Below are 14,739 nucleotides of genomic sequence, written 5' to 3' on the forward strand. Positions count from 1 at the left end.
CATATTCTCTTGTGTAGGAAGGAACTGCAGATGCTGGTTTAAATCGAAGATAGACACAAAAAACTGGAGTAACTCAGCGGGTCTGACAGCATCTCTGGAAAAAAGGAATAGGTGATGTATAGGGTCACAAAGACTGAGACGCAGGGGAAATAATAACAAAATATATACGTAGACGGTAATGTAGAGAGATATAGAACAAATGAATTAAATATATGCAGAAAAGTAATGATGATATAAGGAATCAGGGCATTGTTAGCTGTGACCTGGGTGAAAACGAGTTACAGACAATGAGACACAGCAAGGGGACTTTGAAGCTGGTACAACTTGGGTGTAGGAGGGATGGTTAGAGAGGGTGGGGGGGGGGGGGGGGGGGATGCAAGGGCACTTGAAGTTAGAGAAATCAATATTCATACCACTGGGTTGTAAGCTGCCCAAGTGAAATACTGTATGAGATGCCGTTCCTCCAATTTGCATTGGGCCTCACTCTGACAATGGAGGAGGCCTAGGGTAGAAAGGTCAGTGTAGGAATGGGAAGCGGAATTAAAGTGTTTGGCAACTGGGAGATCAGGTAGGTCCAGGCGTACTGAACAAAGGTGTTCAGTGAAATGATCGCCCAGTCTACGTTTGGTCTCACCAATGTATTAGAGTCCACAACAGGTACTCTAATACATTGGAGTATCACGGGTACAGTAGACGAGGTTGGAGGAGGTGCACATGAACCTGCCTAAGCTGAAAGGACTGTGGGGTCCCTGGACAAAGTTGGGGGTATAGGGCCAGGTGTTGCATCTCTGCAAATGCAACAAATGTTGCATATTCTATTGGTCTGTAGATCTGCAGATTTCCTTATGAATTTGAGTGGGGAAATACCCTGAATTTCTACATATGCCAACATTTGTTCCCAGTAATGTACGCACACGATTTCTGTGAAAGGAATATTCACATTGTTAACCCATCATTTTCCAACCAGGTCATTAGGGGTCATTAAAGCAGTTTTGGAGCTGATCGTGAGCCAAGCCAGTTATCCTTTGTTAAAGGATATTAGTGGATAAAATTATTTTGTATTTATAAACAAGATCATCTGTGAAACCTCTTCTCAGTCTCTATCCACTCATTGCCATGGTGTTATGTGATTACTGGGCACTTAAAAGCAGTTATCCATGAACAGTGTTGAATGAAAACAAGGCTGTTTGTTTGCACAAATTGCTGCAGTAACTCACGCAGCATATCTGGAGAACATGGATACGAGGCGTTTCGAGTTGGGACTATTCTTAACGAGCCGAATTCTCACCTATCCATGTTCTCCAGAGATGCTGCCTGACCTGTTGTGTTACTCCAGCACCTTGTGTCTTTTCATTGTCAACCAGCATCTGCAGTTCCTTGTTTCTGCTGTTTGTTTACCTTGACTGCTTGTTTGATAGCTGTACTTGTTCAAGTGACTGAGAGAATGCCCGCACACCAACCAGGCAGCAGATAAGGATGATCTGAGCAGACATGGTGGTGTTGAAGAGATTGGTAAATCTTCTTATTTTTATCGAGTCCAGACACAAGATTAGTTGTTCAGCCAGAGCTGAACACACTTCTCGGCATCTGCATACAATGGTGTCTGTCTTGTCACTTCTTGTGCTTGTTGTGGTGGTGGTGGTGGAAAGATTGGTGGAAACAGGGGCCACGACGTGAATGCACTTTCCTTGACCCGCAGCTTGGTAAATGTGAGTGTTGAACTTTTGGAACATCACATTGAGGAATGTAAAACCTATGGACAGCAATTGTGTATTTGGGAGAAGAATAATGGCCCTGTCCCACGGTACAAGTTAATTCCAAGAGCTCTCCCGAGTTTAAAAAAAAATCAAACTCGTGGTAAGCACGGAGAATGAACGTAGCGGGTACGTTGGAGCTCGGGGACGTTTCTTAGCAGCTCATAACGCTAACGGCAGGTACTGGGGAAGACTCCCTAATGGCAGGTAAGCACGGGAAGACTCGTGAAGATTTTTCAACATGTTGAAAAATGTCCACGAGAGCCCCGAGTACCGACGAGTGGCCATTACCGTAAATCTCCGTGTTCGAATCAGGGCAAACTCGGAAGAACTCTTGGAATGAACTCGTACCATGGGACAGGGCCATTAAAGAGAGCCAATCTTGGAGGGTTTGGAGGATCTTGTGGAGAAGGGCTTTGTGAGGACAATGATTAATTGCCTGAGGAGTAGGTGGAAACTCTTCCTTCCTGGATTGTCCAGTTTCTCTATTCCCTTGATGTAGTCTGGGACCCAGTTATCAGGTTAAATTACTTTGAGAATCTAAGGCAACATACTCATAAATATATGAAAGTGGTGAATCCAATACAGATCCTGCCAAACACATTGCTGTTAAACTAGGTGTAGGCAGATACTTTGGGTGCTTCTCTTTTTTGTATCAACTGGAAACCTGTTACAATCAGTACCAGTGTCCCTATCAGTTTGAGGTCTGCATTGAAGTTCTAAAGCACAATATTATTGTGAGAAGACTTTTCCCAACTAATTGTCCAGTGGGATTAATCAAAAAATTTATGCGGCCCTAAAAATCACCCTTTATCCTCCTGTGCTCCATGGAATAAAGTCATAGCCTGAACAAACTTTCGCAATGGCTTAGGTCCTCGAGTTCGGGTAATCTATACAAGTAAAAGTTTAAACTTGACCACTTCCTGTTTGCATTGTATATTAATTTTAGAAAAAACGCGACCACTTACAGCCATGATTTTTGGCCACCTTACTCAGAGTCCCCCTCCAGCTGTCAGGACCAGAGAATTATTCCCATCGATGAAAAATAAAATACATTTTAATGTTTAAAAAATGTTGAGATTCTCTCTCCTGTCAATCATGCCATGAAGGCCACGCCCCTTCCGGTGGGAGTGGAGAGGAACTATAAAACCCGGATGTGTGGGCGTGGCTCAGTCTCTGCAATATGGGCGAGGGAGAGTGTCGCAACTGAGCTGGATATCTACAGAACTGAGAATACTGACCTGTGAGTGCCCTTTATGTGTTTTTGAACTGTGCCTTTTGCAACTGTGTGCCTTTTGCAACTGCGTTTTTTTTGCAGCTGTAAAAAAAGAAGAAAAAGTCTAAAATTGATTGTCCACCCTCTCCCCCTTCTCTCCAACAGTCTCTCACCTGTTTCCGGCAGAATTTCCTGCAGTTTCTGAGCTGCCAGCCTGCCAGGCTGGAGTTAGTGAGGTGCCATGCCTGAGTGGCTGAGCTGCCAGCCCAAGAATCCATTCGGCCCACAATGTCCATACTAGCCCTCGGGAAACCAGACCCTTCGACACACCACCCATGCTAGCACTCCAGAAAGCCCCCCCCCCAATGATGATCAAGGAAAGGTGGAGCCCACACAGGTCCATTGTTGGCTGTGGGGAAGGTGATAGCGAGTGATACAGAGAGTGAAATTCAACAGGACGACAGTGAAACTAGTACGACGCCTAGGGTGGGGGAGGGATGAAAAAAGAGAAGGAAAGCAAGGATTACTTGAATATAGAGCATTGCATCTCCGCCTAGCGTGGCCAGGGGACTTTGGGAGCCGTGGCCGACTCGGCTGTCCAGGCTGCTGAGGATGTCCCCCAGCCCCGACACCGGACTTACATCACTCCGGCGAGCGGGCCTGAACATTGGGCCGCCCGTAGCGGCGACTGCGGAGGGCTCAGGGAAGCCCCGACCATGGGTGAACATTGAGGAACATCAGAGGAAGAGACTGACTTTGGTGCCTTCCCTCACAGTGGGAAAGTTTGATTCTGCTGTGTGGGGATGTTTTATGTTGAATTCTATCAACTCTATGTTGTGTTCTTTATTTTTCCTGTATGGCTGTATGGTGTGACAAATAAATGTATCTTGTATCTTGTATATATTGGAATCAACACATCGAACAGTGGACGCAGTAGATGAGGTTGGAGGACGTGCAAGTGAACCTCTGCCTCACCTGAAAAGGACTGTTGGGGTCCCTGGACAGAGTCGAGGTAAGAGGTATAGGGGCAGGTGTTGCATCTCCTGGGTTGCTAGGGAAGGTACCTGGGGAGGGGGTGGTTTGGGTGGGAAGGGATGAGTTAACTAGGAAGTTGTGGAGGGAACGGTCTTTGCGGAAAGTGGAAAGAGGGGGAGATGGGAATATATTGCTAGTGGTGGGATCCCATTGGAGGTGGCAAAAATGATGTGCTGTTTATGTGCTGTTTGTGATGAGGTGAAAGGTAATACTCAATATCTTGACTCTCTACTTCTGATGCCACTTTCAGGGAACTGAGCTAGGATTCGCCTCCATCCCATTACAGACATCAAACTTTGTCTCTGGAATTGGTGGGCTACAATGCTGAGAACTATATTCTGCATTCTGTCTTGCCCTCTTCCTCTTGTACTTGAGATTGACGTGATTGTATTTATTTGTAGTGTTATCTGATTAGATAGCACGTGAAACCAAGTTGTATTTCAGTGCATGTGACAACAATAAATCCAAACCTAAAACCTCTATTATACTCTTAGTTCTACATCACTCCCCATGGCCCAACCATTCACCGTGAAGGTCCACTCCTGGTTTGACTACCCAAAGTGCAACACCTTGCGCTTCTCTGCATTAAACTTAATTAACCATTCTTCAGCCCACTTGCCCAACTGATCAGGAAGCTGCTGTTATGTTTGATAACCATCTTCAATGTCTATGATACCACCTTTGGTGTCACCTGCAAACTTACAAATGATGCCTTGCCCATTCCCATCCAAGTTGTTGATATAAACCACAAACAGCGATACCTGAAGCACCTCACTAGTCACAGGCCTCCAATCCGAAACAACAACCTTCCACCACCACCCTCCGTTCTCTTCGGAAAAAACAATTCTGTATCCAGTTAGTTAGCTCTCCTTGGATATCACGTAACCTAACCTCCCAGAGCAACCTATCATGTGGAACCTTATTAAAGGCCTTAGTGAAGTCCATATGGAAACATCTACAGCCTTGCCCTCACCAATCTGGTAAGGCATGAACTCCCACATATGAAACCATGCTGACTATCCCTAATCAGATATTGTTTATCAAAATTCATAAGATCATAAGTGATAGTAGAATTCCGCCATTCAATCATGGCTGATCTATCTCTCCCTCCTAACCCCATTCTCCTGCCTTCTCCCCATAACCCCTGACAACCATACTAATCAATTATCTACCTCTGCCTTAAATATATCCACCGACTTTGCCTCCACAGCCTCTGTGGCAAAGAATTCCACAGATTCACCATCCTCTGACTAAAGAAAATCCTCCTCATCTGCTTCCTAACAAAATGTCCTTTAATTCTGAGGCTGTGACCTCTAGTCCTAGACTCTCCCACTTGTGGAAACATCCTCTCCATATCCACTCTCTCCAAGCCTTTCACTATTCTTTTATATCTTATCTCTCAGAAACCTCTCCAGTAACTTGCCCACCACAGAATTTAGGCTCGTCTTCGGGGAACGGGGATTCCCCTCCACCACCATAGATGAGGCTCGCACCAGGGTCTCATCCATACCACGCAACACTGCTCTCTCTCCCCATCCCCGCTCTCGCAACAAGGGCAGAGTCCCCCTGGTCCTCACCTTTCACCCCACCAGCCGGCAAATACAACACATAATCCTCCGCCATTTCCGCCACCTCCAACGTGACCTCACCACTCGCCACATCTTCCCATCTCCCCCCATGTCTGCCTGCCGCAAAGACCGCTCCCTCCGCAACTCCCTTGTCAATTCTTCCCTTCCCTCCCATACCACCCCCTTCCCGGGCACTTTCCGTTGCAACCGCAAGAAATGCAACACCTGTCCCGTCACCTCCCCCCTCGACTCCATTCAAGGACCCAAGCAGTCGTTCCAGGTGCGACAAAGGTTCACCTGTATCTCCTCCAACCTCATCTACTGCATCCACTGCTCTAGATGCCAGCTGATCTACATCGGGGAGACTATGCGTAGGTTGGGCGATCGTTTCGCCGAACACCTCCGCTCAGTCCGCAATAACCAACCTGAACTCCCGGTGGCTCAGCACTTCAACTCCCCCTCCTATTCCCAATCCGACCTCTCTGTCCTGGGTCTCCTCCATTGCCAGAGTGAGCAACACCAGAAATTGGAGGAGCAGCACCTCATATTCCGCCTGGGCAGTTTGCATCCTGATGGCATTAACGTTGAATTCTCCCAATTTTGCTAGCCCTTGCTGTCTCCTCCCCTTCCTTAACCCTCGAGCTGTCTCCTCCCATCGCCCCGCCCTCGGGCTCCTCCTCCTCCCTTTTTCCTCCCTTTTTCCTTCCTTCTCCCTCCCACCCACCATCAGTCTGAAGAAGGGTTTCGGCCCGAAACGTCGCCCATTTCCTTCGCTCCATAGATGCTGCTGCACCCGCTGAGTTTCTCCAGCAATTTTGTGTACCACAGAATTTAGGCTCACTGGTCTATAGATTCCTGGCTTTTCCTTGAAGTTCTTCAATAGGGGCAGAGCATTAATCACCCTCCAGTCATCTGGCATTTCATCTGTGATTAACTATGATTCATTTAGGCTCACTGGTCATGTTCCCGATGTTGGGGGAGTCCAGAACCAGAGGCAACAGTTTAAAAATAAGGAGTAAGCCATTTAGAACAGAGACGAGGAAACACTTTTTCTCACAGAGAGTTGTGAGTCTGGTGAATCTGGATATTTTCAAGAGAGAGCTAGATAGGGCTCTTAAAAATAGCGGAGTCAGGGGATATGGGGAGAAGGCAGGAATGGGGTACTGATTGTGGATGATCAGCCATGATCACATTGAATGGCGGTGCTGTCTCAAAGGGCCAAATGGCCTACTCCTGCACCTGTTGTCTATAGCGCCTATTGTCTATTGTCTATTTATCTTAGTTTGGCTCCCACATTTTCATCTGTAGCTTCCGACCTTCTATGGAATGGGTCTTGGTTGGACCAGGGACTTGCAATTCTTCTTATTTGTCATATGTACTGAGGTACAAGGTCATTCCCTTTTCCATACCATTCAAGTAAAAATACATAAACATAATCATAGTTTTTTTATTTTTATGTTTTGTTTATTTTATTAGAAGTTAATACAGTACAAAACAGTACAGTGTAACCTAATTTTAGGTGCCAACTATGTCATACCGTAATCCATTCTATGTACAACCTCTACTTTTATGTTTTGAGAAGGGAAGTAAGGCAAGAAAAAGAAAACAATAGAAAGGTGAAAAAGAGGAAAAATAGATGGTAGAGAATAGAAAAACGTGAAGTGTGTATATAAAAAAAAGAAAAAGTAGAAAGTAGAAATAGGAGAGAAGGCCCCTTAAAAGAGAAATTTTCAAATCTTTATTCGGAGATGTAGATCTATCCACGGCATGAACTGAAATCAGCAATCTTTACGGTACCGCTGCATCACTTGATTCCAAAAAGTCGATGAAAGGAGACCAACTCCTTAAGAATTGGTCATATTTATCTATTAGTCGGAGTCTCATTTCTTCAAGGCGTGCTATGTCCATCATATTCCTAATCCACATTTTAACAGTTGGTATGGTTGTATTTTTCCAAAATTTAAGTATCAATTTCTTTCCAATTATTAACCCATAATTAAATAAAAACATTTTGGTCTTTATTTAAATTGATATCTTCTACTATTATTCCAAATATAATCCATTCCGTTTTAGGTTCTATTGTGGACTTAAAAAGCTTTGTAAATATATCAAATATATCACTACAAAATTTATTCAACTTTGTACATCCTATTAATGAATGTGTTATATTAGCGTTTTGAAACAAACATTTATCGCATCTGGGAGCGACGTTTGGATAAAATTTATTCAACCTCGTTTTAGAAAAATATAGTCTATGTAATAATTTGAATTGAATTAAATTATCTTGCATTAATAGAACAATTATGTGTATTCATCAAATACTTTTCCCAAAGGAGTAAATTGGGACAGTTTGTTTTATGGGAAAGATGTGGAAGAGAAATGGAGTACATTTAAAGGTGAAATTTTAAGAGTACAGAATCTTTATGTCCCTGTTTGGATGAAAGGAAATCGTACAAATTGTAAAGAGCCATGGCTTTCAAGGGAAATTGGACACTTGGTTCGGAAAAAGAGGGAGATCTACAATAATTATAGGCAGCATGGAGTAAATGAGGTGCTTGAGGAGTATAAAGAATGTAAAAAGAATCTTAAGAAAGAAATTAGAAAAGCTAAAAGAGGATATGAGGTTGCTTTGGCAAGTTAGGTAAAAGTAAATCCGAAGGGTTTCTACCGCTATATTAATAGCAAAAGGATAACGAGGGATAAAATTGGTCCATTAGAGAGTCAGAGTGGACAACTATCTGCAGAGCCAAAAGAGATGGGGGAGATATTGAACCGTTTCTTTTCTTCGGTATTCACCAAGGAGAAGGATATTGAATTATGTGAGGTAAGGGAAACAAGTAGAGTAGCTATGGAAACTATGAGGATCAAAGAAGAGGAAGTACTGACACTTTTGAGAAATATAAAAGTGGATAAGTCTCCAGGTCCGGACAGGATATTCCCTAGGACATTGAGGGAAGTTAGTGTAGAAATAGCAGGGGCTATGGCAGAAATATTTCAAATGTCATTAGAAACGGGAATAGTGCCGGAGGATTGGTGTACTGCGCATGTTGTTCCATTGTTTAAAAAGGGGTCTAAGAGTAAACTAGCAATTATAGACCTGTTAGTTTGACGTCAGTGGTGGGCAAATTAATGGAAAGAATACTTAGAGATAATATATATAAGCATCTGGATAAACAGGGTCTGATTAGGAACAGTCAACATGGATTTGTGCCTGGAAGGTCATGTTTGACTAATCTTCTTGAATTTTTTGAAGGTGTTACTCGGGAAATTGATGAGGGTAAAGCAGTGGATGTTGTGTATATGGACTTCAGTAAGGCCTTTGACAACGTTCCTCATGGAAGGTTGGTTAAGAAGGTACAATGGTTGGGTATTAATGGTGGAGTAGCAAGATGGATTCAACAGTGGCTGAATGGGAGATGCCAGAGAGTAATGGTGGATGGTTGTTTGTCAGGTTGGAGGCCAGTGACGAGTGGGGTGCCACAGGGATCTGTGTTGGGTCCACTGTTGTTTGTCATGTACATCAATGATTTGGATGATGGTGTGGATGATGGTGTGGTAAATTGGATTAGTAAGTATGCAGATGATACTAAGATAGGTGGGGTTGCGGGTAATGAAGTAGAGTTTCAAAGTCTACAGAGAGTCATTTTATGCCAGTTGGAAGAGTGGGCTGAAAGATGGCAGATGGAGTTTAATGCTGATAAGTGTGAGGTGCTACATCTTGGCAGGACAAATCAAAATAGGACGTACATGGTAAATGGTAGGGAATTGAAGAATGTAGGTGAACAGAGGGATCTGGGAATAACTGTGCACAGTTCCCTGGAAGTGGAATCTCATGTAGATAGGGTGGTAAATAAAGCTTTTGGTGTGCTGGCCTTTATAAATCAGAGCATTGAGTATAGAAGTTGGGATGTAATGTTAAAATTGTACAAGGCATTGGTGAGGCCAATTCTGGAGTATGGTGTACAATTTTGGTCACCTAATTATAGGAAGGATGTCAACAAAATAGAGAGAGTACAGAGGAGATTTACTAGAATGTTGCCTGGGATTCAGCAACTAAATTACAGAGAAAGGTTGAACAAGTTAGGGCTTTATTCTTTGGAGCGCAGAAGGTTAAGGGGGGACTTGATAGAGGTTTTTAAAATGATGAGAGGGATAGACAGAGTTGACGTGGAAAAGCTTTTCCCACTGAGAGTAGGGAAGATTCAAACAAGGGGACATGACTTGAGAATTAAGGGACTGAAGTTTAGGGATAACATGAGGGGGAACTTCTTTACTCAGAGAGTGGTAGCTGTGTGGAATGAGCTTCCAGTGCAGGTGGTGGAGGCAGGTTCGTTTTTATCATTTAAAAATGAATTGGATAGTTATATGGACGAATGGAGGGTTATGGTCTGAGCGCAGGTATATGGGACTAGGGGAGATTATGTGTTCGGCACGGACTAGAAGGGTCGAGATGGTCTGTTTCCGTGCTGTAATTGTTATATGGTTATATGGTTATCTATCCTTCGAGATCTTTATCATTAGCTCATGTTCCCAATCTTCTCTTAGTGCTTCTATTGAGGGTAATTCTCTATTTAATATATTATTATAAAAGTATGATATTAGTTTTTGTTAATCAGCCTTAATATTCATTGCTTCTTCTAAAGGGTCTAAAAATATAGTTTGAAATCTATGTGTATATTTCTTCATAAAGTCACATATCTGTATATATTTAAAATATTGATTATCCTTCAGTTTAAATTTAAATTTTAAATGTTGAAATGATAACAGTTTGCCCAATTCATACATATCCTCTACTTTCCTAATCCCCAGTCTATCCCATTGTTGATATGTTTTGTCGATGAGAGATGGGTTGAATGCGGGGTTGTTCAATAGCGGGGTTAGTACTGATAGATTATTTAATTTCAAGGATACTTTTATTTGTTTCCAAATTCGTATTGTATTGTGAATAATTGGGTTCTTCTTATATATTATACTATTCAATTTTATCGGTGAGAGCAGGATCGTTCCTATATCGTGTGGATAGTACTCCTCTTTCTCCATTCTTATCCACTCCAACTGCTGAGTGGAACTATCCAGCCAGTACATTATGTTCTTAATATGCACTGCCCAGTAGTAATACATAAAGTTAGATAATGATAAACCCCCAACTTCTTTAGGTTTTCACAAATGCTTTCGTTGAATTCCGTGTGCTCTGTAATCCCATATAAAATTAGTGATAGTGGAATCTAGTTTTTTGAAAAAGTATTTTGGAATATATATTGGGATCGCTTGAAACAAATATATTAATTGTGGTAAGAAAGTCATTTTTATAGCGTTAATTCTACCTATCAATGGGGGCGGAAGCGTTTTCCAAAATTTAATCATATCATTCAGTTTATTTAATAGTGGTATAAAATTGGCACTAAATAATGATTTGTGTCTTCTCGTAATTTGAATACCCAGATACTTGAATTTTTCTGTTGCAATTTTAAAGGGGAATTTTAGTAAGTGTCTCGAATCCTGTGGTTTTAAAGACATCATTTTGCTTTTATTCCAATTTATTCTATATCCTGAAAAAGAGCCGAATTCCTCAATTAGTGTTAATAAGGTGGGTATACTCGTTTGTGTATTAGTAATATATAAAAGGATATCATCAGCGTATAATGAAATTTTATTCTTTGAGTCCTTAGTGTTATATCCGTGAATATTCGGGTGATTTCTAATCGTTTCGGCCAGCGGTTCTATCATAAGGACAAATAGCAATGGTGATAAGGCACAACCTTGCCTATTACCCCTTGATAAGTAAAATTTTGGAGATAGCATATTGTTAGTTAATATTCTTGCCGTAGGTCTATCGTAAATTTTTGGAGTACCTTGTATAAATACTGCCATTCTACCTGATCAAATACCTTTTCTGCATCCAGCGTGACAACTGAAATATCTTCATTGTCCTCATTATGAGAGTACATTATATTGAAAACCCTTCTCAAATTATTAAATGATTGTCTTTTGGGTATAAATCCCGTTTGATCCGTATTTATTAAATTGTTAATATAATTATTTAGTCTTCTAGCTAGAATCTTTGCTATCATTTTCTGATCCGTATTTAGAAGTGAAATAGCTCTATAAGAACCCGGTTCATCTAAATCTTTATATTTTTTTGGTATAAGCGTTATTGTTGCTTCTACTAGGGTTTCTGGTAGTTTATTTTCGGTATAAGCCTGCATGTATAAATTGAATAATCTTGGTACAATTGACTCCTGAAATCTTTTATAAAATTCATTACTAAAACCATCTAGTCCTGGGGTCTTCCCATTTTTCAGTGAGTTTATTATTTGTTTTATTTCTTCACTAGTAATCCGTGCTCCTAATTGCTCTTGTTCTAAACTATCCAATTTTGGGAGATTACAATTATCTAAAAAATGTGTAATTTTACTAACATCTGTATTTATTTTAGATGTATATAAATTATGATAAAATTGGTCAAACCTCTTATTAATATCCTTTGGCAGTGTTAGAAACTCACCCTTATCCGATTTAATTTTAGTGATAGTTTTTTCCTTTTCTTGTTGCTTCAGTTGCCTCGCAAGTAATTTATGTGGCTTATCCCCAAATTCGAATTGTGCTTGTTTCGTAATTTGGACTAATCTTATTACTCTAGTCGATAGTATTCTATTGATTTATATTTCAATAAAGTTATCTTATTATGTTTATCTATGGTTGGGTCAGTTGCATTGTCCAGTTCTAGTAATTTTATTTCCTGTTCTACCCACTGAAGTTCTCTTTTATTTTCCTTATTTTGAAAACTTTGGTAAGAGATTATGACACCGCGAATATATGCCTTGAAGGTTTCCCATAATAGCGGTGCAGAAATACCCGGTGTGTCATTTATTTCAAAAAAATAATTTTGTTTGTTCTTTTATATAGTCATAGCCCGCGGGTTATTTAATATGTGTGCGTTGAATCTCCAAAAAGGTTTTATACCCGGCATTCCCTCAATTTTAAGTATAAAAGTTAATGGTGAATGATCAGAAATAATACTATTATGATATGATGGTTTATTCGTATACAGGATTAATTTTGTGTCCAAAAAGAAATAGTCAATTCGTGAATAAGTTTTACGAACTGATGAGTAAAATGAATATTCCCTACCACTTGGATTTGCTATTCTCCAAACATAATGATAGTTAAGTACAAGTGTATGGGAGATTACACTGAGGCAATACACAAGAGTCACCATGTTTCTGCCTCCATTTGTTATGATTCAAGTCTAAAGTTGTTATAAATGTAAAGTCTTAACTTGGTCGTAAAGGCCCATTGTCCTGGCAACGTGAGCCTTTATAGGCAAATTAAGGCTCTACATTTATCTGGACCCATCTAATCTGGACGATGTTTTAGTTTGTTTTACAGACTTTGATTTTGCATTATTATGTTTACCTAGTATTACAATCATTATTTTATCGTATTATTATATGTTTCCCTGTGTGTTATTGCATTTGTGGGTCAGTCAAGCTGCTGCAAGTAAGAATGTCATTGCTCTATAGCCAGTGCATAAGACTTAACATGTCGGAAGGAACTGCAGATGCTGTTTTAAACTGAGGATACCCACAAAAAGCTGCGGTAACTCAGCAGGACAGGCAGCATCCATGGAGAGAAGGAATGGGTGAAGTTTCGGGCGTTGTTAGCTGTTTGGAGGGTGAAAATGAGAAGCTGGTGTGACTTGGGTGGGGGAGGGATAGAGAGAGAGGGAATGCCGGGGTTACCTGAAGTGAGAGAAATCAATATTCATACCACTGGGCTGTAAGCTGCCCAAGTGAAATATGAGATGCTGTTCCTGAGATGCTGGTCCAGACAATGGGCAGTTTCCATTATCATTGTTACTTTTTTGCATTTCTTTCATTCATTGTTCTTTATCTCTCTACATTATCGCCTACATTTCTCATTTCCCTTATCCCTAACTGTCTGAAAAAGGGTCTCGACCCAATCCTCTCCAGACTCATGAATTTAATGGAAACTGTTGTGAGACTGGTATGTAAGATGTGATTCCATTAATGCTTTTCCAAAAAGCCTCTTTTAAAAGACCAGGATAAATCTATAATGCCATGGAAAAATGTTATGACAGACCAATTATTTTCTTACTGGAAGCAAATGCAGTGAAAAAAATGAAATGGAGCATTATTTTTAATGATTGTGTGCAGTTGATGTTATTTTAGTTATTTCAGTGCTGGTTGCCTCTAGTATGTCTGTTAATCAATGTTGTCTTGACCTTGTGGTTTGCAGAGATAAATGTGCCCACATAGGAAAATGGAAAATAATTTTAACAAAGCCGCAATTTTGCAATGGGCTTCTTATTGAATGTATAACATTTATTTTGATTACTGCAGGGACCATGTTATATTCAAGAAGGAACTGCAGATGCTGGAAAATCGAAGGTAGACAAAAGTGTTGGAGAAACTCAGGGGGTGAGGCAGCATCTATGGAGCGAAGGAAATAGGCAACATTTTGGGCTGACCTTCTTCAGACTCTTCGAACCATGTTATGTTTTGTGCATGTACATCTTTGACAAAAGAAAATAAAAGGCTGCATAGAAACAGGATATAATAGTTAAAGAAAATTAGTATTAATTAGTAACAGTATTACCAGATATTAAAAAGCATATCGACGACTGCTTTGGTGCCACCTCCTGCACCCACACACAACTGACTGACTTCATCCACTTCACCACTAACTTCCATCCGGCACTCAAATACACCTGGACCATTTCCGACACTTCCCTACCATTCCTTGACCTCACTATCTCCATTGCAGGTGATAGACTTCTGACCGACATCCACTATAAACCCACTGACTCCCATGGCTATCTGGATTACACTTCTTCCCACCCTGCTTTCTGTAAGGACTCCATCCCCTACTCCCAATTCCTCCGTCTACGCCGCATCTGCTCCACGGATGAGGCGTTCCACACCAGGACATCTGAAATGTCCTCATTATTCAAGGAACGGGGGTTCCCCTCCTCCACCATAGATGAGGCTCGTACCAGGGTCTCTTCCATACCCCGCAACACTGCTCTCTCTCCCCATCCCCCCACTCGCAACAAGGGCAGAATCCCCCTAGTCCTCACCTTTCACCCCACCAGCCGTCACATACAAAAAGTAATCCTCTATCAGTTTCGCCACCTCCAACGTGA

At 41.3% G+C, this 14,739-nt stretch overlaps 1 long non-coding RNA gene across 1 annotated transcript; it reads left to right on the forward strand.

Moving 5' to 3' along the window:
* Positions 1 to 1,923: 1,923 nt before the first annotated feature.
* On the forward strand, positions 1,924 to 14,147 carry LOC129715013 (uncharacterized). The gene is made up of 3 exons (XR_008726433.1): positions 1,924 to 2,997; positions 3,896 to 3,982; positions 13,937 to 14,147. It is a non-coding gene; the product is annotated as an uncharacterized LOC129715013 (long non-coding RNA).
* The last annotated feature ends 592 nt before the right edge of the window (positions 14,148 to 14,739 follow it).

Source organism: Leucoraja erinacea, chromosome 46, assembly GCF_028641065.1.
Source record: "Leucoraja erinacea ecotype New England chromosome 46, Leri_hhj_1, whole genome shotgun sequence".
NCBI lineage: Eukaryota > Metazoa > Chordata > Chondrichthyes > Rajiformes > Rajidae > Leucoraja > Leucoraja erinaceus.